The 25,572-nt window shown below is 40.5% G+C and overlaps 1 protein-coding gene and 1 long non-coding RNA gene across 4 annotated transcripts in view; one reads left to right on the top strand and one right to left on the bottom strand.

The window, feature by feature from the left end:
- The window catches only part of KCNQ1 (potassium voltage-gated channel subfamily Q member 1), a 338,669-nt gene that overhangs the window by 57,416 nt on the left and 255,681 nt on the right, over positions 1 to 25,572 (bottom strand). The gene's annotated exons all lie outside the window — the stretch shown is intronic.
- Positions 7 to 6,243, top strand: LOC125327945. The gene is made up of 2 exons (XR_007204460.1): positions 7 to 189; positions 5,941 to 6,243. It is a non-coding gene; the product is annotated as an uncharacterized LOC125327945 (long non-coding RNA).

Raw genomic sequence — 25,572 nt, 5'->3', positions numbered from 1 at the left:
CACCACTCCACCAGCGAGCAGGCTGCAAGGCATAAGAAGCTGAGAGGAGACACAGCCAGGACAGCTGACCCAACTGGCCAAAGGGATATGCCATACCACTGAATGTCAGCCCAGTGAATAAACTGGGGGAAGTTGGCTGGGAGGACCCAATCACTGCTTGGGAACTGGCTGGACAGCAGTCGGCAGGTGGTGAGCAACTGCACTGAGCATCACTTGTTCTGTATATTCTATTATTATTACTATTATTATTGTTGTTGTTATTATTATTAGCTATTCCATTTCAACTGTCTCACTCTCAGCTTGTGGATTTCACTTTTTTCCCCCCAATGCTCTCCCCCATCCCACTGGGGTTGGGGGGTGAGTGAGTGAATAGAATTTGATGGGGGGCATGTTCCGAGTCCCACACAGCTGGTTGCTACAAGGGACATGGGATCTGTTAATCCAGTTTTGAGTTCAGCTATGTTAAACAATTGACTGTTTTAAGCTACAAAATATTTGCTACTTTTTTCAAGATTGCCTTGTGTACACATGCTGGATTTGCACTGCACTCCCAGAAGTCAAGAATGCAATTTTAAAATATTATCCTTCATATTTACATAATATCAACATTTTTTGATGTTCAAATTGGTACTAAATTACCTTTCATTAACAAGCTGTTCACTACAAGCAGTAAAGAACAGAAATACAAATTGAAGTTGGAAGTTGCAGATGATTTGGGGCAAGTCCATAAATTTTAAAACTGAAACTGAACTGCAAAAATTAGGAACATACATGAGCTGAGCTTTGGTTCAACCAGAAGATTGATAAAGACTGAGGGGTGTTTGCATTCGCAGTTATGAGTTGAGGATTTCTGGGGACTGGTACACTTGTAAATTTGGATCAGAACTTCAGTAAATTACTGACATACATAAATACATACATATATTCTGTCTAAACAGTAACAACTCCAACCAGAAAAAGCCTTTTGGCAGATCAATACTGGGAGGGTTTTGTTTTTAGAAAGAGAGAATTAAAACAAGGACTGCCCAGGACAACATTATGCCCTGAAGCTCTGACTGAATTTATTTCTCATGTTATGTAGTTTATCGGGATCTTATCCATGGAATAGTTTGCTAAATTAACAGCTCAAACAAAATAGATTGCATTAAGTGCTGTGGGTCAGGGGAAAATTAATTCCAAAGTTTTAAACTCCCAAGCCCAAATCCTGCACTTACATTACTGTGGATTTACGCCAGTGCAAATGAGAGAAGAATTTGGCCCCTGACCTTTTCCAAGCAGGTCATTATAGTTGAAATAGTAACTGATCTTAGAAAAACATTTTTGCTGCGAGGTATTTATTTCTGTATAAAGGTTTATGGAACATCATATTCTTTGCCCTTTAAGACTGATACTCGCATATGTAAACACCACTGGGCCATAGCTTCATCCAGCCTCTCTAAATCTGGCTAAAACAATGGAAATATCTTCTGAAACCATTGTGGGTTATATCCAAGATAGTTAAAAACATCTGACTGCAACCGCAAATATGCTGGTATTTGGTTGTGCTATAAAAACATTTTTATGTCAAATACAACTGGGACTAATACAGTAAACTACAAGTATGGTTAACCCTTGGAATGAACCACATTTAGTCACTTGAAAGTTAAGGTAGTCTGCACCGATTACATTTTCTTATGAAGAGCATAAAATGAATGTAGGGTATAAAAAACTAATTACTAGTATTAATAGAGTAATTGGCACTTATAAAGCACCTTCCATGCTGTACTATGAACATACCAGCAATGTGATAAACTCCTGCAGCTACTAGCTCTCCTGAGTGCTCAAGATAAAACTGAGCCCAAATGCTGCTTGTTAAGTGAATAAACTTGTGCCCCCTTTCCCCTCCACACCTACATGTGCTCAACTGCACACACACACACAAGGAACCATTTCAATGCTCACCAAACCTGGTGTTTTCAGAGGGTTCTAATCAGTGCTTAGAAAAGCACGAATGAGGAAAGAAAGGGAAAACTGAGTTAGGTGGGGCTGCAAGGGGAGTGTTTAGCTGGCACAGAATGGTATTACACAGAAAGGCAGGTTGGACACTTGGTTACCACAAAAAAAATCCCAAAAACCAAAAAAACATTTAAATAGAAGTAATTGAGAAATTTTGCTGAGAAAAAAGTTTTCCAAGTAAGTGGTGCTCCAGGGCAAGACAGAATAGTACTGAGTATAGTGCAGGGCCTTGGATTTTCTGCCTGGGCCCTTGTGACAGAGCTGCTCAGTCCACCATCATCTGTTCAATACACAAATAATGGAAATGTTTGTGGTGCATGTGTAAAATGTGTTTGTAAAACAATGTATATCGTTAAATAAAACTGGTATCTGAGAGTTAAACTTATATAAATATGTAATGTAAAATAACAAGTTAAGACATGCTCAGGAACCCATGCACCATTATATATAAATGGACTCAAGAACTGCAAATTCTACATCTCATAAAATCCCTTTTGGACAGAGGCTGCTGACAAGTTCTGCTGTGCTGATAAAGAAGATACTACCCCTAACTGCCCCCTCTGGTGCTGCTACTGGACTTACGGCAAAATAGGCAGAAGGGAGCACTGTGCCACTCCAGGGACATTTGCCTGTCAGTACAGGCACCATGGCTCAAAGCCCTGATCCTTCCTCAGGGCAGATTCTCAAACACTTGATTAAGCAGGGCTTCCACCCTTGTGCCATGTCACTGTTTCAGAAATCTACATTTGTTCTGTACTATATGAGTAAAATATTTATTATGTATGTTTGTTTCATTCTCTGCGCCATTGCTAATTCTCCTCTGCACAGCATCTGGGTAATGAGTGGAAGCTTTCATCTACAGGGACTCCTCATCTCTTCCCTGAGTGGTAACAGCTAATTCAGTGCAAGCCTTGTATAAGGCAAGAAGGTTTCTCTCTGTACGTGTTGCTTCCCATTTACTTACACTGAATTTCATCAGCCATCCAGTGTCCTGCACACAACTAGTTTTAAATGCCGTCAGCTAGAATAATCTTGGACCACTAGCAAATACTGTCAGCTCACTGTTGTGCAGATCACTCATGAATATGTTGAACAGCTCAAGCTCCAGGCCAGATCCCTGTGGGAATACACCACTACCACCCTAGCAATTCACTCACAGCCATTGCTTCCCATCTTTCAAATCTGTGGGGAATCCATCCAACTGTTCTCAGAGTGTTTAAGAGCCCTTCAGCAGGGAACTCGTCAAGCCCCTCTGGCAATCCATACCCAGCATTTCAAATAGGTCACTCTTGTCCATGTGAGTAGGGGCTCCTGTATGTTCAATAATTACACCATTCCCCGACTGGAAAGTCATTACAATATTGTTTCCTACTATAATATAAATGTCAGTTTTACACTTCTAAAATAAATAAACAAGGCTGCTATGGATTTCAGCAGTAGTCATTTTACAGTTATGTGTAGAAACAGTGCAAATAAGATAACCTTCTCCAGCTGCTGGATAATCCAAACCTGCCTAAGTTTCCTTGACCTTCACTACAAAGTCATTGTCAACTTATTTCAATTAATTTACAAATATTCGTGCCATCTGTTTTTGTAGGAAGCAGCCAGTGTTTTTTATTTGTTCATTCACTGCAAACCTCTTTATCCTCACGGTCTAACTACTTGCATAATTTTAATAAGACCATATATATGATGTGGCTGAATACACTAAATACTGACAGCAGCTCATCCAAGCAGGTACACAAGCAGGTTCCTCACTTGACTGCTATCCCCATCCAGCCACAGACCAAGTCTCACTGACTTTCTTGCATATCTCTGCCTGTGAAGACTGTGGACAACATCCAAACTTGGACCTGATCCTACTCCATTCCATTCAAGAGCAGTGTTTTCAACAGTACTACAGAAGTATAAATGCAGATCTGGGAAACTTGTCAGCTGCTCAGCTACAACTCTCAGCACCTTTCAGAGCTAAGCCAACATCTTAACAGTCATGCAATGAACCTGTACGCTAATAATTCAAATTGCCATATCTGGAAAGATTAAAAGCAAGCACAGTTAATTGCTACTTAGCCTAGCTCAGCATTCAGCCTTTTCCTTCCATAACAATATTGTGATCAGATGGTGAGCACTGAGCTCCTGTCTTAGATTGATGGTCAATATCCACCACAGCAAGATAAAAAATAACATCCCTTAACGTACTTCATCATTAAGCACCCTTTTAAAATGAGCTGCCAGCATTGTTAAACTTCCCAACTCTTTGATATCAGATTGGTCAATCCTTATTTTCCAGGTGGATAAAGTAGAACAGACCCAATGAAAAATGTTCTGTTCTCAGTTCACCTTTTGGTTTATCAATAACTACAACTGCATTTGTTAGTCAAGAATATGAACCTCTGGTTTAATACACAATATCGAAGAACCAAAGTTATCCTTTACAAAATGAACAACAAAATTTTAGTAGCTTGTTACAGTGATGAATTTGCTTGCTTCATGTTTTGAGTATTTAAACTTAGATTTATATATTCCAGTACAGAAAAGCTTTGTGAACTAGGTAAGAAAGCATAATGTGTATCTTACTTTTTGATATCAATGAAATAGAGAAGCAGCCTTAATCATGTAACTCCTCTGATCTTCATAATTGAGACCATTCCATTTGTACTGTATCTCATATGTAACCGATGAAAGAAAATGTGTGGGAGTAAATGTGTGGGAGGTGAATTTATTTGTTTTTCAGAGCTGTAACAGCAGCTGGTCAGCAGGTTCAGTCCAGTCCTTTCTAGTCAAAGTAGCTCAGAACCAGTCAGATTTAGATCTTTTATTAGGAGAGGTTTGGGAGGAAGTGCAAATTGTTATTCAAAAGCAGACAGCTGGAGAGCAGGAAAAGTGGGGAGCAGCCGTGAACCATTAATATGCACTTGCTAGTCTGATTACCAATGAGGAAAGAGTGGGACATACTGTGTCTCTTTATCTACATATATTTTGGTATTTATATACACCCTACTGTATCTATATATGCTTGTTTTAAGAAAGGGACAAATTTTGCCAAAATAAAAATCCTGCCAAGTTCTGATGAGAAGTTCACCCCCTTCCTGCTCCTCTTCCTTCCCTCGAACGGACACTGCCAGCACATTAGTGCTGAGCAACAGCTGAGAGAGGGACAAAGAAAGCACAATACAACCTCAGTGTAACAGCAGTCAAGCACTCAGACACAGGAGTGACCCCCTCAATAAATACCCTTCTGGCTTCCAGAGGAGAAATTAGGAGGATGAGTTAGCACAGCTGAGCTCATGTACATGGAGGACAGCACCATGTATCTCTGTAGGAACGGAGAGAGCACAGCAAAAGCCCTCTCTGCACTCATCTGATTGCCAAATGTCTTAGTTGTGCAGGGGCACCTTTGGTTTTTTCCCAGGCAGAGGGTAGGAAGCCCACAGCCTTCTGCTGCACCTGAAGAGAACTTAAAAGCAGACTGTGATTTTCAAAGCTGAAGGTAATTTGTCCTGTATTATCTCTAGGCTGCCTTCTTGGAGAACATGTACAGAAAATAAACTGCACAGTGGAGGAATACCTTTCATGCTTTCCATACTGGAGCACACAAAGACTCCAAAGATTTTATTAATTCAGTTCATCCACACTCTCAAACCTTTAGGCAGTGGGGAATAAGCTATTTATCTTTTGGTTTCTTGTAAGGAATTCACACTAGACTCGCTGCTAAATCATTTTCCCTGTACTACTAGTACAGGAAATTAACTATAAATGAACTATGAAAACAAATCATTCTGCTGCAATTTTCCACTGATATTACTTTACAGTTTTAGTACATTTAGGAAAAGCAATATAGATTCAAAAAAAGAGTTACAACTTATTTATATACTGATCCTTAAATTATGCTCTTTCCTCTTTTAACAGGCCCTACTTATAAGATATTTCTTGCTTATTCTGCAGAGCTATACTGAAGCTGGAACCATCCTTATGACTATGCCATCATAGCACGGTTTCACAGTTGACACTGAAGATAATTTCATTCTGAGACTACTATTTACTGAAATCTGTGGGGGAGGAGATAAAAGTCAGTTTCTTGTATTCTTTACTATAAAGCAAACAGCTTCTGATGTTTATATAAATGGTGATATTGAGATATTCTGTGCTTTTTCAGTAGTTGCTTTTTTTTTTTTTCATAATTTCCTCCCTGTGCAAACACTACTGTATTTCTTTCAGAAGATTAAACACCAAGGATTTATGCCTTCATTAAGGTCCACGTTTTTCACCCGTTTGAAGAAATAAGAGATGGTGTGCTTTAAATATGGTCTATGCAGTTTGCTCTGAAAATGTTTTTTAGGCAACACACAGGGGCAATTGTGGAGAAGCTCTACAGTTTGGGGGGGGGGGGGATCTACTCCACACTGTTTGAAACTCCCTTGATAAAGTCTTACACCAACAGACTGTCAAATTATTTGACACAGAAAATCTGCTGAGAGGTATTTATTGAAATACGGTAACTAAGAGTATGTATACTGCAAGTTGGGGGGTTTTAATACATATTTACAGGGCAAAGAAATTAGAAATTACAATGCTCTGAGCTAAACACAATTAGCAAAACATGAATTGTGTCCCACTGTAATGTGTTTATTTTAAGAAATATAAATAATTTAGCTGATCAGTGATGTGCATTCACAACAGGGCCGGGTTCTGAAACACTAAGTGGGAGCTGGTGGACAGCAAACTGAGTGTCTGAGCAAGGGCAAGTCTCCTGTGCTGCAAAAAGCAGGCAGTAAACATCTTGTTCTCCACATTTTACAGCAGATGAGCCATGTGGAAATGAGGTTTTCCACCACTACAGATTGTAGGCAACAGTCATATCCATCAATTTTAATGCAGTTTACCATTTAAATAGCCAGGGCCAAAATCTACAGTAAGGATTTGAAGTCTTTATAGGCTGAGTGGGAGTAGAGGGTGCTCCTGTTTTATTTGTAGCAGTACAGTGGTAGGTGTTAGAAGTGAAGAAATCAATTTTCTTTTGTCATGAAAAACATGTAAATCTACAAATTGAAATCTCAATTCAGAAGGAGTTTTCTCTGAGAAATCTTGAACCAGATGTTTTTGTGTAAAGTCCCAGCTTCACTGAATTCAGTGGATAAAATACCAGTTCCTTCACTAGAGGCACCATTTCACTTTTTGTTCGAATTTCTTCCAAATTAGCATTTCCCTACAGAAAATATTTAAAGCAACTCTTCCTCTCCCCCCCCCCCCCCCTTTTTTTTTTTTAAATTTCTCCCCTCCCCAATAGGAATCACTTTTTTTGCCAGAAGCACTTTGGTCAGACCTACAAAGGAGCTGCAGACAGAAGCCATGAACAGATGTCCTCTTTGGGACCCTGCTGTGAGCTGGAAGGGGTTACTACTCTCAGCTGCTCAGCACCATTCCATGCTCTCCTCATTAAGGATCACCCCCACTGATGTGCTCATTGAACAGTTTGTACGAACACTTCCTACATGGTGCAGCTTCAGGCTGAGCCTCTTATCTTGGTACAGACCAATGATGAGGAAAACAAATGGAGCTGAATTTTGCTCAAAACAAACGAGGGAGCTCCTACAAAAGTGGTGTGAGTAGACGGAGAGGGCAGCAGCCTTTGGCAGGGGCACTACAGCAAGCAGCTAAAGACTGGAGCTTTTTCTGGTGGCATGGCGGGGTTTGGAGAAGTCTGTCCATGGCTCAAACTAGCAGTTCCTCCAGTATGTAATGGATGCAGAGTTACGCAGACATCAGCAGGGATCTGGCTCCAAGAAGTTCAACTAAAAGGGCATTTCTCCCCAGAGTAGGAGCACAGACATTGCAAGCTACTAACGAATTACAGAAAACAGCTACCCAACCTGCAGTTCAATAAGAATCATAAGTAAACTAATGACATTGTAACTTTCCTACAAAAACATATTCTTGTAGATTCCTGAGCATCAGCATCCTCTGACTACTTTATAACTCTTGGTGTATCTTGGCCCGTGAAATCTGCCTGATGTGCTGGAACCCAACTGCCCCCACCAGACAAGCAAACAAGCAAACCTCCATGGCCATGCAACTCTTTCAGGAATTAAGAAACATTCACAGGGGCTCTCACGTCTTCCTAACGACAACAAACAGTTAGTCAAGTTACCTTTGTTAAGCAAACCAATTTTCATTGCTTTCACTTAAACGGCCTTAAAATAGAATTCTTGCCTGCTTTATTTTGTCAGATGCAAAGAAAACTGAGAAACTGTATCCATTGTTCCTTAAAAGAGCTTATTAGTGAAACAAAGACCTTTTTTTTCCAGTGAGTGCTGTTTGTGCAGTTACTTCATGACATTTATTTGGATTCCATCCCAGGGGAAAAAGGCCAAATTCAGTTTCAGCATTTGCCTACTTCAGCATAAACAGTCATTAGTTAACAGATCTTTTTTGGCGGTCTTTATGTAGCCTCCAACATCAAAGCACGTGATATCCATGAAATAATCAAAGCAACATATGTACACTGAAGCACTGTACGTACATTATTTTTCAGTAGCCTAGCAATCCTCAGAAATTTGAAGAGGTTCTCCTAGGCCTTGAGCCAAAGCCCTTGGAAGCTGATGCTTTTTTTTTTCCCCTTTGACTTCAATAGATGCTGAGTCTGGTTGTCAGATAATCACTGCCATGTTAATGGCAAACTACTTTCCATTTTTGTATTAATTTCCTGCTCAAGGAAGATACAGGACCGAAAGCACTGGAGAATAAAATCATTTGCCCTGTTTCTACACAGGGCAGAGGAAGCCTGGGTAAGAGCAGCCAGATCCCCCCTTAGGGCTTCACTGATTCATCCATGGAAGAGTGAGTGGATACTTCCTTTGCCACAGCTTTTCCCCTTATGAAGGGCAGTACAAAAACCTGGAAAAATCATGATGTTTTTTGTGCTGTGTCCACTAGAATTGGGAACAAGGACAATTTATTTTTTCCTTTAATGCTAAGCTGCTGGCAGTCATTTCTCCTCTAGGTGCAAGTTTTTAGGGAAATGCTGGCTATTTCAATGCTGGCTGTCTCATACCTGACTTTGCCACCCATTTTTCTATCTCCTGCCACATTATTGGCACTGCCTATAATTTCAGGTCTTGTCTAACATCACAGTTCTTCTCCAGGTCCTTCAAGGTAAAAAAAAAAAAAAATCCAACCAAAACTAACAAAGTAATGCATTTGCCAACCCCTCCTAACATGAACAAGTGACATTATATGACATGAGTCAGGGGGGATAATCTTTTCCTGCTGTTAGCAGCAGAGAGTCCTTCTGCTCTGGCTCTGCATTTGGTCTTGGGCACTGCTGAGATCTGGCTTTTGAACAACACAGAGGCGCATCTATAAAGCAGCAGGCCAGCAGGTCAAGGGAGGTGATCCTGTCCCTCTGCTCTGCTCTGGTGAGATCCCACCTGCAGTGCTGCATCCAGCTCTGGGGTCCCCATCTGGGAAGGACATGGACCTGTTGGAATGAGTCCAGAGCAGGTCCACCAAGATGATCAGAGGGCTGGAGTACCTCTCCTGTGAGAAAAGGCTGAGAGAATTAGGATTATTCAGCCTGGAGAAGAAAAGGCTTTGGGGTGACCTAATTGTGGCCTTGCAGAGAGACTATTTACAAGAGCATGTAGTGAGAGAATGAGGAGAAATGGCTTCAAGCTGAAAAAGAGTAAGTTTAGGCTAGATATTAGGGAGAAATTATTTGCTCTGAGAGTGGTGAGACACTGGCACAGGTTGCCCAGACAAGTTGTGGATGACCCATCCCCGGCAGTGTTCAAGGTCAGGTTGGATGGAGCAACCTGGTCTAGTGGAAGGTGCTCCTGCCCATGGCAGGGGTTTGGAACTGGATGATCTTTAAGGTCCCTTTCTACCCTGGCCATTCTATAATTCTATGATTCTATGAAAAGCTCACTGTCTGAAATGGCTGTGAATATATGGCCTGATTTGATGAAATGAAGTCTATTTTAATGAAAGAAATTTGCAATGTGTACTGCCGAAGAGGCACAGCAGACAAGTTTTGTCGAAGCTGAAAGAGGTGGTGGAGTTGGCTTGAGAGGAACATAGGTACTTCTGGAGAGTGAAACTTAAAACTAAACCCCCATAAGAAGCGACTGTAAGTAGTTTATTGCTAGCTGAGTAAAACCAGAATGCTGAAAAAGAGTATGAGGGAGCAGGAGAGTAAGTGCATGGGTAAAAGACTGCAACAGGGTTTAAATTTTACAAGCAACTGATGGAATAAAGACAGTATTCAAAAATATACAAAATCCATGAAGGTCCAACAGTAAAACATAATTAATTTTAAAATAAAATAAATTTGAGACATACTTGAAGGTTGAAAATAAAATGAATTCAGTGAAACTATTAAAGGCAAGATCCAAAGCCCATTGAAGTTGGTGGGAAGACAATCACTGACTCCTACAGTGCTGGACCAGGACCAAAGAGAACAACAAAGAAATTTCCAATGACTGAAAAAGTATCAAGAAAATCTCAGTGGTTTCTTCACATCTGTGTTTGATAACAAAGGACACTGGTGACATTCATGAAGGATGCATTTCTGGGTACTAATGAGGACAAAGTAAAGGAATCTGTGAAGTAACCAAGTACAGGAACAAAAGAAAGACAGATAATAAGTAGCAATGGATTATACCCATAGATGAAGCACAGCATTTTTGGAGTTCCTCTGTGCAGTGTATAATTTTTCCTGTCATGTTGAGGAAAGTCTTAGCAATTGGTACTCTAGAGCATCTCCGAGCACACTGGGCACCTAATAATGGAATGTCAGTTGCTAAAAATCAAATAGAAGGCTAGTATTTTTAATTAATTTCTCTTTTAAAAGGACTTCTACATATTTAGGCCAAATATTAGTAAATGAAATTGACATTTTCGGCTATTACTTTTAGAAACGCTCCCTCCACAAAAAACAAGCCATGACACGATTTGCGATGAGACACAAAGTATTTGGACTTAAAGTCTGGACTTTCTCTTGTTTCTGGTTACTTTTATAAACAAAAAAAGAAGTCATACCAACAATAAGCAAGCCAAAATATTTCTGAATATGAAATACCATGTATACTGCTCATAGAGCACACTCACTGGATTTAAATATGTCATTATCAGTATGAGCTTAGGCATGTCTGAACAAAATACTCGGTATCGTTGTGTATGAACATGCCCACTGGCAATCCATGGTTGTCTCAACACATCCTCAGGAATTGCACTGAACTGGAGAAGTGTAATTTTCTAGGCTATCACCTTAATCACTCTTTCTTGTGTGCTGGGCTATTCCTCTCTTCCTGCAGGACACTGAAAGCAAAAGTCTGGAGTGGTGAATAACTGGGGGTTAACTGCAAGTTTCTAAGGGTGTTTTGTAAACTACTTTGCTGTTAATTTTTTTTTACTTGCCATGCCTGTTCCAGATGGAGAAGTTGGGGAAGACAGGACAGACCCCAGAAAAGCTGAATATGCACTGCAGTGGAAGAAATAAAGTGGCATTTGCAAAGTCAGATGCTAAGGCTATTTAGGAGAAAAGCTTCAGTATGTTCTTCCTTTGGGTAATGCAGAGAAAAGCAGACCATGCAGAGACGGAAACATGCAGAGCTACTCCATGAGCCCAAACTGGCTGCAATTCTTCCATCAGTCAGTCCCTGTGAAATCTTCTATAATCTCATGACCCAGCTGTGAACTGTTCCCTTAAAAAGCAATTCCTCTGGATATTGGGTTTCTGATTATCCAAGAGAGCCACATGCAAACAGAAGACCTGCAATACATATTTCAGGTGCTATTGAAATGCAAATACATAAAAGGTATACTCTTTCTACTTCTCCCAGAGACACATATTTCAAGCAGTTTCATTTGCAATGCAATTTTATTATGGGAAAATATTGTGCTCTAAAGTTAGAAAGAGGTAGTTTACTCTTAAAGGTCTACAGACTTTATCCTGATTTCTGCCCACTAAGAACCAGGAAGACTTTAGACCTCTGTGGTTGCACAGACAGGATTGCAAAAATGCCCTGCAGTACAAGCTCCTGCACTTCAGTCTGAGCTGCTTTAAATGTCCAAAAAGATGTAGCCTCTGGCTCTCCATCGTTTCCTCTGGGAGACAAGTTCTATTATGTCAGAGCTTTTCTCCCTGTTCTGTAATACATAGCCCCTACTGATTTTTAATGATATAAACCACAACAGATGGCTGGCAGAGCATTGTGGTAAGTTAATAGCAACTCTTGCAGGCATTTAGAAGCTTAAAAAATCTTGGAAGAATCCTCTAGTGTGCATTGTAACTAAAAGAAAAGGGAACCACAGAGATAACATTAGAGAGATATTTTTGTCCTACTTGAAATGTAGGACCTGTCACTGGTACCAGAAAAACTAAGAAAGATTTCATTAATAAACTGAGAGTCAAGGAAAACCCCTCCCTACACATAAGCTTTTGGCCTGCTTTCACAAAAAACTCACAAAACCAAAACAAACCTCCCCTTCCTACCATATTTTGTATATGCTGCTCTTTCAAGGAAAGGCAGAGTAGCAGGTGGTGTTTCATGGTGTCACACGTCGTATCTGAAATTCCTGAGGGAACCTCCCAGTGTGGGATTTCAAAAGGGAGCACCAGCCCAGTGTCCATTACTGACTAGCTGACTGTGCAGATTTGGCAGGTGCCAGGTACAGGTGTGGGGCTGGATGCCTGACTGAAGAGGCACATCACTCAATTTGACCTCGAGACAAAAGCTTCCAAAACATTTGCCCTGTAGAGGTGAAGTTCAACGTCTCTGAAATCCTTCTCTTGAACTCTGACATTAACCTCTGAAAGGTATTTTAGTGTTCCACTCCGACTGACTACAATAGCATTTAAATACCTCTCAGTACCTGCCCGACATGAACAACAGCTACTTGCTTGAATAATTTAAAACCCGATCCCAAGCACCATTTATGCCTTTTTGTCTTCCCAGCTATCCCCAGATCCTGATATTTCACTTTCATTAGACCACAGCTACCAAAAACCACGCACAGCTTTTGCAAACCCCTTCCCCTTTGCTGCTCACGTTCCCTGGCTGTGAAGGAGGACAGTGATGTGTGATGTGCTTTGGCTGACGATGCCCCAGCTCTGCCAACAACCGCCACTGCCCCGGCTCAGCCCGCTGCAGGGAATGCTATGGGATTTCTTACACGGAAAACAAACAGTGCCCCCGAGCTGTGCCTTGATCCCCAGAGCGATGCTGGCGAAACTCGTAACGCCAAAGCTCAAGCGAAGGGAGCTCGAGGCTGAGTTTTTGTCATGGCTTGCATTGTGTAACATTGGGGTCTGGAGAGCTGCTGATTTCTGAGCAAGAGGGTATTAAATAGAATTGTACAGCTTAAGAGCCAGGGGACGAGGACTTCTGTGAGATTTTGATGAATACACATTACGGCTCAGACTATAAATAAGTCACTTAGGAGGACTGGTATGTACACACACTCGTGTAACATTCCTGTTGATTTTATTTCCTGCAATTATGGCATCTGGGTGAAATGACTGCTCCCAGTTATGAGGTGGGGACTGGCTTGGCCAAGCACCCTCTCCAAGGTGGCAGCTCTCCTTCCCTCAGGCTTGGCACACAAAAAGGGATGGGCTAAATGGCTAACCTCAAGCACATGGACGTTTAAAAAAAAAAAACCACTTCAATACTTTAGTACTTTCAAAAGTTCACAGGGTTTATAAAAGGAAATATGAAATGCTTGTCTATATTTAGGCCACTTATATAGGGCTGCATTTACTTTGTAAATCTATCACCTCTCTTTTTTTCCCCCCAGTCCTCTCCATTCAAGCCAGGGGCCTTTCACTTTTTCCTTTATAGACTTAAAAGCACTGTTTTGGTGTCTGGCATAGTCTTCTGGCACTTCATCCTACCTTAAAGTTTTGGTAGGGGAAGCTGGAAGGATTTCCGTGTAGAAAAGCAAGAAAGTTCCTTCCTATAAATATCTCCTTTTAAATTCAAAATTTCAGAAAAGTAGCAAAACTTGTTACATATGGGTTTAGATCCCAGGTCCACACCACAGGCTGGAAGACCACTGGGTCTGAACCTTCTCCTTGGAGCCTCTTCTTTCCCAAGTTAACAGCTGGGCTAAAAGAACAGAGATGAGTGGGTAAAGCTGGTGTACCTGTATACTTTGATAGAGATTTGCTCCTTCTTTTGTGTTTGCTGAACACAAAAATCTAGGTCATGGAGGAATACCAAATCAAACAGCAAACAAGTTGGCAAGGGAATCCAGAAACGACCACACCAGGGAAAAAAGGAACTTTTTAACTTTAACACACTTATCAGTTGGTTTTATGACTTTTCTTCTTCCTGGAGACACCCAAGTGTGGACAAAACACTTGTTTTGGGAGAGATTTGAAACAGTGATGGATCAGTAAATACATAGGACTGAATATAAAGTATGTTATAGTGCTTTTCCAAAATATGCCTGAATTTTTATATGTTCAGCTTCGAGATCTATTTTAAGTAGTTGAATTAAACGGGAATTTTGCCAGTGACATCTGACTGACTAGGGCTTGACCACAGCTTTTGTCACACGTTATTAAAGACCAACTTTCTGAAGAATGGTTTTGTGTGCCTTTCAACATGCACGTAGCCTAAAGGAGTTTCCTTGTACTGTTACTGTATTCCTTTTTGCCACTGACTTCTAACAATTTCCTGTTTATCTAAAAATTTTTGGAGAATATGTACTGAGTATCTCTGAATCTTCCTAGAGCTCTGACTGACAAATCTACAGGGAAGTCTAAAACCATCCAGGACTCCATGCGAGTTACACACCAGCTGAGAAGTTTCTTTGTGTCTTGCTATTGCCAAGTGTAGGTGCAGTGCTACAAAATAGTTAGTCTCTTTCACTTTTATGTTCATCTAATAGATGCCAGCACCCATTTACTCTTAATCTAAAAATAAAACTCATTCACCCACCACAAAAGTATTCTTCACTATTATCATGATGTAAAATGCCTTTGCCTTCAGAAACTCTGAGCTGCTGCTGAATGTAGTGGTATAGTTTTAAAGCTAGCTTATAAAGAATGAACAGCAGCCAGTATTTAGCTTTATTTTAGTTTTAGAAAGGAAAGTGTTGTTTTCTTGGTTGCACAGACACGCAAAGGGAAGAAAAGGGAGGTCATCCTCCTAGAGAGTCAAGACATGCTTGGCACACTGCAAAGCAAGGCTCTTCTATAAGAAGATAACAATGCTGCAAGTACGGAGTAACATTCATTTTTCCCATTTTAAACAAGAAAGTGAACTGCATCAAGCTAGGATATGGGTGAATAAAAGTAATTTTTTTTCAATAACATGCAAGAATCACTCAGGTAAATTAAAAATCTTTCAGAACTAAGGATTATTCTGGTCAGAGAAACTGTGAGCTGAGGCAGCCTTTGTGGAGCAAACTCAGCATCGCCACCTGAAGCTAGATTTAACAGAAACACAACCTCTGCACGCGGTAGGTAGAGCCAGCCTTAGTTTCTTGAGTGGTCTCTTTGATGTAACTAATTGTATGCTGTATTTTACAATTCAGAATAACATGGTGGCCAGTTGGCTCTTTGATGAGGTATTATTCATAAGCAAATGGAGAGGTTACTGTGAGTACGTGCTGCGTGTGGCTGAGGTTAAACACACCAAAACAACTGTTCTGGTTTCTAATTTGAGCAACACAGCAATTACTTCTCTCTGACCTACCTGGAAACCAAACAGAAGAGTTCATCCCCTCTTTTTATTGACCAGACAAGTTTAGTCACACATTTTACTTACCCTATCATCACCACATAATTGCTTACAAATCTTCAAAATTAGCCTGATACTCTGACAGACTTAATATGGAAATGTTAACAAAAATACATTATAGAGTTGCTGTCTTCATCCAAACTAAACAAAACATAACCTCACTTTAGGGTCTTCATATTCCCTTAATGTTAATGCAAAATTGCTTTTAAAAACAAGCTTTTATTCAATTGACTGCTATATTTTTTGAGTGCAGGATGAGCAGGAACAATCCAGGAGGCAGGTGATCCTGCATTCAGAACCTGATCTAGGGGCTGGTAACTATACGCTGCAGATAGGCAGGATGCCAAAGAAACCAAAATTCACTTATTCCAGAGTCCTGAAAAATCCCATTTTCTAAGGAACGGCAAGATTGTGAAAACTAGCGGGTAGTATGGAAGGCAAGGAGAGCAGAAAGAACTAAACCATACCCTTGGGTGAGAAGATCACCACAACCTCTACCCTTTTGATGGGCCTTGCTTATTCATTTAGTGACATCTGGGTCAGTGAACCCTTACTACCTCTGGTCTTTGCTCTTGCTGTTATGATAAATACTGAGCCCATTATTGTGAATAGTTTTGTGAATGACAGACACCCGTGGGCAATACACTCATGAAAACCTATGCTTGTTTTCAAGAATGCACTGCCCACAGGGACACGTATAGGTTTGGCCCACTTCGCAGCACTTGCTGCTAAATGCAGAAAAAAAGGTAATTCGGTTTCTAGCATGCACATTACTTGTCTGTTCCTGAAATAAACAGTGCTGATGTCAAGGTATGCAACTCTGATGTCCCAAGCCTGGAGCTTGGAAAGGACCCACAGATATTGAAGGACCTCTTCTTGAGATACTCTTCCCTCAGAAAGCAGGCTGACATTGTTTCTAGCACTCTCACTCACTACTCCCTTCAAGTTCTAACCCTTCTACAAGCAACATCACTCCAGAAAGTGACCAGCAGACTGACCTGATGTACCACATGGGCTCCATGATGTTGGCCCTGGAACAAATGCGACCTCTTCAAACTGCAGTTATCAGCTGTGGGGGCCAGGAAAAACAGTGTTTTCTCTACTGCAACCTGTCCAGGCTTGCCCAAAGTGGATGTGTGCCAGAGGCTGTCTGCTGAGTGCTAATGGAGGGTGAATTTTGTGGAAGCCAGTGTTTCATTTTAAACTTGGAGCTGGCACTTCCAATGCAAAGCAGAGATCTCATCATGGCCTGTGAGGTGGTGCCCAGATCCCAGTCTCTCATACACACTTCTGCTTTCAGTGGCCATTAACAAGCCAAATCCTTTGGACTTCTTCGGAAATCCAAAGCCATAATGCACAGAATGACATCTATTGCCTATTTCTGACCATATTTTCTGCCATTGTATGACTTGCTTCCAGCCTAACAGTACCTGTGTTAAATCCTGTTCACCCTGGAGTTCACACACTATGGTGAACTCCCTATGGTGTGGATATTGTCCAAAGGTCTTCCCATAAAAGACACTCACTGCAGTGTGTCTCGCTGGTAAAAACAGTGAACTGTGTTACCATCTGACCAATTGCTGATATGCAGATCTGATTTTCCTGGCATTTAGTGAATTTAAGTGTTCTGGGCACAGCATCAACATTCTGGAATTTTCTTACACTTTGGGTTTCTCAAGGACAAAAGGAGAAGAATACAGAAACTGTTTCATAGACAGCGTCACTTTGGATTCAATTCTGCTAGTTCAGATGGCATTAACACAACCAATAAAACAGGAAACCTTTTCATATTGGTATTCCAGTACAGGTTTTTGTTTTTGTAGCGTTATTTTCATCCTGTGTCAGACAAAAATTCACTGCAATTCTGAAATGCTGAAAATATTTTCAGAGGATTTGATTAAACAAAAAACCCCAAGCCAAACAGAAAATAAAATCCACACAAAGATAAATAAGACAGCATTCCTCATGGTAGACTTGGCAGTGCTGGGTTAATGATTGGACTTGATGATCTTAAAGGTCTTTTCTAACCCTAAATGATCCTGTGGTTCTATGAAGCAAAAACCTTGTTTACCTAGACATGCAGAGCTGAAGCTTTACAATCTAAGGGAATGTCTGCATCTTTTAAAGCCTCTCTTATAAACATCCTTTTCTAATACTGTCAAAACGCAAAACAGACCCCAATTTTTAAATTAACTTGTCAGCATTTGTGAGATGCTAAGCTAAAGAGAAAAATACAGAAGCTGTATGTGGCCACATACACAGATTTTGTATATTCATGATGTTTTCTTTTGCTATGTTTACAACCTCAGTCCTTCACTCCTCGAAACCACAAGAGAGATACACCTGTAGCAACTCAGAGCCTGGAAATCAAGCCTTTAAAAATCAACTTCAATTAATGTGTCTCCGTGTCACCTGATGTACCTTGGAGGTGAAAAAAGTGGATATGAAAGTGTGTTTGTTTTCCTTTGCCATGCCTTGCAATAAGAAATTTCATTCAATATTTATCCAAGGATTTCAGTAGTAAGTAGAGAGTTTGTGGCAATCCAGTGAATGTTTTCACAGCGCTGTTGTTACTGCAGTTGTAAAGTTTCACTTATGATTGAATGTTCAGGGCTGGTAAAACCCTGTGTCTCTTTACTGCTCACAGATGTGTCAGAAAAAAATTTACTAAATGCCTGTTTTTTATTAGTGCTCTGCTGATCCTTTTTCTGTGGACATTCCAAAATGCAAGTTAAATCCGATGGTGAATGTATCTTCCAGATATTCACATTAAAGAGCGTAATTCATGTAACATAAAACATACTACCATAACAAAGCTGTAAGATTTAAAAACAGATTTTTTTTGGAAGCAAGATCTAATTTCATCCCTCACAAATGTTCTCAATTCAATTATTGAAATAAATATATACATGTATGTATATATATGGTTTTTATATATTTACTTTGTAAAAATATATGCAGGTAAATGTAGCTATCTGCAAAAGGTACCCATAGGTTCTGCCAGCTGGATGCAGATGTAGCTACCTGATTATGAAGGAGTGTGTCACGAATTTTTCATAGACATTGAAGTCTATTTTGGCACTTTGTTCTTTCATTTAATCTGAATCATCTACGTAGTAACTCCTGGTATTTCTCGGTATCAGAGACAAATCTCAGAATGCCTCGTACATCCAGCGTAAACAGTCCTTTGGTGGTACAAGCTGCCAGGAATTCTCTGGAAGTCAAAGGTCAAACACACACTGACTGTTCAAGGTCCTATTTTTATAAACACTGGTGACCAATGAATACTGTGAATTTCTTTTCCTCTTTCAGGCTGATAACACACCTTTTTGGATAATAAGTTTTAGAAGGATACCAGAGTCTATTCCACCAGTGACACAGGGATATCACATTGGTTCACATGTGTTGGGTTTTTTAATCCCCTTACAACTTCTGTGGCCAACTGCACAGAACAGATACAACTGGGTTGTATATTTCTTTTCTGCAAACAGATTAGGCAGGAATGAAAGGCACTTTTTAGATAATCAGAGAGAAGAAATTATTGGCACCTTGCAAGACCAACTCATCTATTACACATACACTGGTAGAAAAATGATTTAAACAGTCAGTACAAGTCCTTGGGCTCTTAATTTTTTATATAATTGAGATGATGTAACTCTGCACAAAAAGTTGCAATGTGTTTCATCTAATTAAGTACACGTAAGACTGAAACTAAAAAAATGCCATTACCTCCATTCAGACTGGAAAGCACATTAGATGTACCACAGAGCAATGCTACAACCAACATCTTGATTTTATAACTTTACTTTTCTTTTGTGAACGTACAGTCAGTTATTTACATTACCAAAATGGATTTTTCTGTGATATATGACTAATAAACACTGATGCTCAAGCACCTGCAAAAGAAATGTCGCTGCTTTGTAGTCTCTGCCACGAACATTTCACCTTCTATCATCTGAAATGATCTCAAATTCTTCTCATCAAAGTACGTCTTACTGAGGCAAGGAGCCTACTTCAGTACATTAAACACATGTTGTAACATCCACTCTATTTAATCTTCCTGCCTTTCCCCTCTGAAAAGGATGCCGTCATGCTTATACCGTTCCTTTGCGCAACTCCTGCCACAAAGCCAACCATGTCTTCCACACAAGCTTTTGCCTTTGTTGTGGTTCACTGTCTTTTAAAATTATCTTTTCAGCTGCACTGGAATTAGTCATCATCCATCATGCCATGAACCCAAAATGCAGATTTAATGAAAACAAAGTCTAATTTTATAGGTTTTGTTCAATGGAAGCAAATCTGTTTTATGCTGGTGTTGTTGCTAACCAGATGACAATGCAGATTCTAAACATCTACTGAGGTGCCAGAGGGGGAGAAAAGTAGCATCTCCCTCCAACTCTCACGAAGACCTTCTGTGTTGGGGTTACAGGAAGAAAGTAATGCTAACTATACTGAGGTAAACATCATTTTTATAATGATAGCACAAGACAGAGCTGTCTTATCATATTGAGTCTCTGTGATGGAGTACCTGCTTCTTTCAGAGTGCACTTGCTTTCCTGCAATGAAACCAGTTCTGAAACACATCAACTGTTACGAGATGAGATCCACCATACACAAAAGAAGTACTGCAGCAGTTCAGTATTAACTAGTTTTGACACAAATTACATGTGGCATACACCATCTGGCTTCAAAAAAAAAAGGCAGACAAGGCAAGGAATAGGCAGGGAGACTCCACTGCCTTTCGTGACTGAGTAGGATCAGAGAAAAGCAAGCTTGAGCAGCAGAGATTTGCTGCAGGTAATGGTATCAGGGTATAAAAAATGGCAGCTGTCAGAGAGATCCTGAACTTATTTCAAAAGGCTCAGAAACAGGAGGACCTTTGCTAATTAAATATTCTATAAAGCAAAGAAAATGTACAGGACAAACAATAAATCACACAGCTCTTTAGAAGTGATTGCGCTTTGAAAAAAAAAAAAACCAAACCCTGGTGATCTTTATGTAAGGAAAAATATTTCAAAGTGAGTATTCTGTGCAAAGCCATATGCAGAAAGTGTTTCTGTGTCGTGTAAACTTCATAGAGTTCTTCTGTTCTCTGCTCTGTGCCTCTGGGATCCTGTCTGGCACTGTTTGACCTCCAAGGAGCTCTAATGAAAAGCACATCAAGCCCAAGTGAGGGACTTTTTGATGTTAGCACTGCACATCACCAAAGAAACCAATGCTTTTCAAGTGGTGTTGCACCTCCTCCAGTAAAAGCAGCTTGTCCTCAAGACAGCAGTGCAAGGGTTTGAAAATGCAGCATCTAACTCTTGCAGCTCTCACACTTGCACAGAAAAGGTTTTAAGTCCCATCATGACAGTTCCCACAGGAAAAGAGACTATCATTGCATTTATCTTGCAGGCAAAATGCACATCGGCCCCAAACAAAAAGCGCCACAGTGTCTTATCTGAATCCTTTCTGAATGAGTAAAACAGACACTGTCAGGATTCTCTTTCTGGGATTGGCAAGACATTATACGATGTCCACCTGGAGCAGCAGAGCTGTCTTTGGCAAAAGCAGTTCTGATGGTCAACTCCCCCCATCATCTTACACAGACCATGCTCTTTGGCTGAAATATATTCACCTTAATGCACCTGACCAACCAGCCCTACAGCACACAAACCCCTAAGCACAGAAATTCATAGGGTCAACCTGATGGGCTGGGAGAATGAAGATGTGCCTTCCCAACTGCAATTAGATAAGGCAGCAGTTCATCTGCACATGCCAGCACAAACTTAGCTGACCTCTGGACACGTTCTAAATGGCACTTGAGCACCAGGCAGACTTGCCTGGTCAACAGAATTTTAGACTGATCCCTCAAATGAATATTAAGTGCTTTAACAAAAATGTACTTTTACAAATATGAAATATACATTGCAAAATGTGATTTCACGTTTTTTTTTTTTCTGATGGGGGAAGTACCCTATTAAAACTTCCTGGCACAAAATTCTCAAATAGCTTTAGAAAAACAAATAAACCTCACTTAAATGATGGAAAATGTAATGAGACATTTAAAATCAGTGATCAGTTCCCCTCAGAGCTGAATACAAGCACTGAAATTTACTGACTTTATAGGTGCTACTATCCTGAAGTGTAACATTGCCTAACTTGCTACTTGTGATCCTACTTCTGATCTTAGAAGCAAGGTCACGATCCTACAACCTTAAAGTTAATTGCCAGTTTTTCTACACACTTTGATGTGAACTGAAGTAGGGCTCAAAGCAATCATGGATATACTTAAGCTCCTTTAAATCACAGTGACTACGGGAAGGGGAAGACGGCAGAAGCAATGCCCTTGGAAACACCCTGTAAAAATGGAAAATCTCCCTTCCTGAAGCAACTCCCATTCTCTGTGTATCTGGAGACTTTGTCAGCAGTTAGTAAATTAGCTGTACTTTTTCTCCCATCTTTCTCTTCTGACTCTTAAGACAGCTATAAAAGATCAGAGGTTGAGCTATGAAAATGTTAATGCAATAATATTCAGTGGAAAATACTGAGCATCATACTCAGTATGTATTTAACAAAACTATTTTTGATGGACAAGGAATTACTACATTTAGGGAAAAAACCAAAACCAACTCATTATCCAGAGAACAGATGGGAGAAATGCCAGATTACGTACAAGCACACAGACGAGCGCTTTCATTGGAACACAGTTGAAAGAGATGTCATGGTTGGCTTAGGAAGAAGTGACAAATATTGATATAATCACATTAAATGCAGAATTTCCCATTTCATGTTTGTAATTATTACTGTTTTCTTTTCAATTTTTAGTATTTCAAGTCTTTGTGGGTTGTACCTTTTGGAAGAAGCTGCTGAAGGAACCTCATATTTTCAGTAAAATAGGGATTTCATTTTAAATTAAAGACTTTCAGTATTCAAAGGTAAAGTTCACAATAATTTAGCTCATTAGTTGTTTTCCCCCCATAGTTTTTGTAAACTTACACTGTTTGCACATAACCAAACAACTTAACTCTACAACATTTCCATAAATTTGATGCACCCGGATTGGGACAACCTCAAGCTCAAATACAGGCTGGGTGGAGAATGGATCGAGACAAGCTCTGGGGAAAAAGACTCACAGGTGTTGGTGGATGAAAAGCACAGTATGGCCCAGCAGTGCATGGTTGCAGCCCAGAATGCCAGCTATATCCTGGGCTGTATCCAAAGGATTGTGGCCAGCAGGATAAGGGAGGTGATTTTGTCCCTCTACTTCATTCTTCTGGGACCCCATCTGGAGTGCTGCATCCAGCTCTGGGGCCTCCAACACAAGAATGACGTGGACCCGTCGGAGCAGATCCAGAGGGAAGCCACTGAGTTGATCAGAGGGGCTGAAGCACCTCCCCTGTGAAGACAGGCTGAGAGAGCTGGGGTTGTTCAGCCTGGAGAAGGCTCCAGGAAGACCTTACAGCACCACCCTGATGCCTAAAATTCATCTTACTTTGAAGCTTACACATCCCAAAAGAGTGACTTTCTTACTTCGTAATGGATTTCTTTCTAAGCAGACTTCACAATTATTTTCAGCATAAGGGATCTGGTCCTAAGACTAAAACGTGACAAAACTTTTTCATTACGTAAAATAAGAGAAAAATTACACATGGACGTACCTTGCAGACATCTCAAAAGCACTTCCAGCTTTAATCATACCCCATTCTCATTAATCTGTACTGACACGTGAGATTTATCAGTGACTTCCTAAATCCTATACAACAGTGCTGACTGGTGAAAAGGAGTAAAGGACTGGCAAGAAATCTCATGAGTCCTGCATAAATGAACAGGACACAGGAGACTACTGCTTTTTACCAGTGAACGCTATAAGATGTAATGTATTGGCACATGAAGTGAAGTTGTTTAGCCCTCATTTCATTGCAGTGACCTGATCCTTGGGAATCTGATGTTTTTGTCCTGGCAAATTGTCTGGTCCTTATCACCAGAGATAAGAAAGTTAAAAATTTCTAGACATCCATGGATTTTAGGGCATGTGGTTAGGGTCCTCTGCTTTCACACGCTAAGCAGGATTTATACATACAGGGACAAAAGGCCACAGCAGTTGTGATTCCACTCTCCTTGTAAAAGCTGGGAGCTTTTTTAAAACAGTAAAGTCAGAGTTGTTTTTAAAGTTAGGAAAAAAACAAAACCAAAACTAACTGCAAATGAGGAGCTTTGTTCAACAAGTTACTCAAGCAGAACATAAATCTGAAGCAATAGGACTTCCATCTGAAGTGGACAGTAATCATTTATACTTACACATGACATACTTAACTACCTTGATGAATTAAAGCCAAGTGTGCAACATTCAATTTAGGAATAGTCTCTTTCAAACAAAATGTTTTTAAATGAGCAAAAAACCTTGAAATGTACTACACCTTAAGCTAGCACTTCCAGAGAAAGCAACCTGCTGCAGTGAAGGCCAGTGGAGTCGGGTGGGTTAAAGCAGCAAAAACAAACAGGTGTGTAACTGTTCACTTGTGCTTTGGCCCGACTTGTAAGCAAAAGCCAAGCAACTCTATTATCCTGATGTCCACTCTCTACCTTTGTTAAGTTTTGCCATTCACATGCATTTTATTTTTTTTCATGTTTCAGGGAAGTATGTAAAGAAGAGCATCTTTCCATTAGATTAAGGGTTAAATACAGCTATTGCTGTCCAGTTCTTGGTGCTTTTCAGAGCCAGTTCCAGAAACTTACTGCCTTTTTCTTGAGCCTGCTTGTAATCATATTGAGATTAATGAGATTAACACATGAGAAGTTGGAGTGAAAACCATCCTGAAAACAGCTGACTGATTCTTAAGCACCAGTGCATTGCATCATCCTTAATTCCAGAGGGTTGGAATCAATGGCACAGGGTCTAGTTGGAGGCCTGTCACTAGTGGTGTCCTCCAAGGCTCAATACTGGTCCAGTCTTGTGCAACTTATTCATCAATGACCTGGATGAAGGGGCAGGTGACTGAGCACAGGACCAGGTTGCCCAGAGAGGTTGTGGAGTCTCCCTCACTGGAGATACTCAGGAACAGTCCGGATGCAATCCTGTGCAATGTGCTCTGGGATGGCCCTGCTTGAGCAGGGAGGTTGGGCCAGACGACCCACTGTGGTCCCTTCCAACCTGACCCATTCTGGGATTCTGTGAATGCTGAGGAAAGGGCCTGGCAATTTTACTCAGCTGAATTGTTGTAAAAGTGCCCACAACAGTAGCTCACGGCAAGTTTGCCTTTATCTCTTTTATGTCCTGGCTTCCCTTTGCTTTTTAATTTGCACTGTAGCTCACCCTCCTCTGCAGAAGCTGTCTGGCTGATTACAAGCAGGCACAAGGACCCTGGCAGAGAGTTTGTTGTGCTTAGGACAGAGATGTGCTGTCTGAAACAGTCCAAGAGGGCCAGGACAGATTCAAGGGACTCACAGCTGCATTTATTTACTTTTTCCTACCCAAACCAAATTCACACTTAGATAGAATTGTATATGCACACACACACTCTTAGTAGAGAACTGTTTTTTCATCTCACTAAAACTTCCTGATTTTTGAGCTTTCCTGGAATTACACCCCTATTAACCCAGTGCAGCAAATTGCTTGTTCACTGATAAGTAATTTCACCTCACCAACAGTGCATTTATAGAAGAAGAAATTATTACAGGACAGAAAAGTCAGACCAGAAAACTCACTTTCTATGCTCATAAAATCAAGGCCTTAAGAGGGCATCACACTTCCTCATTCAGTTAGCATTTGACACGTGCTTAATTGTAAAAGGTTTTATAATCATCATCGAAATGTACATTTAAAAGTGCAGAATGGGTCAGATGT

This window comes from Corvus hawaiiensis, chromosome 6 (genome assembly GCF_020740725.1).
Source record: "Corvus hawaiiensis isolate bCorHaw1 chromosome 6, bCorHaw1.pri.cur, whole genome shotgun sequence".
Lineage (NCBI taxonomy): Eukaryota > Metazoa > Chordata > Aves > Passeriformes > Corvidae > Corvus > Corvus hawaiiensis.
The sequence above is the reverse complement of the archived record's forward strand: the minus strand, read 5'-3'. Positions and strand labels throughout refer to the sequence as shown.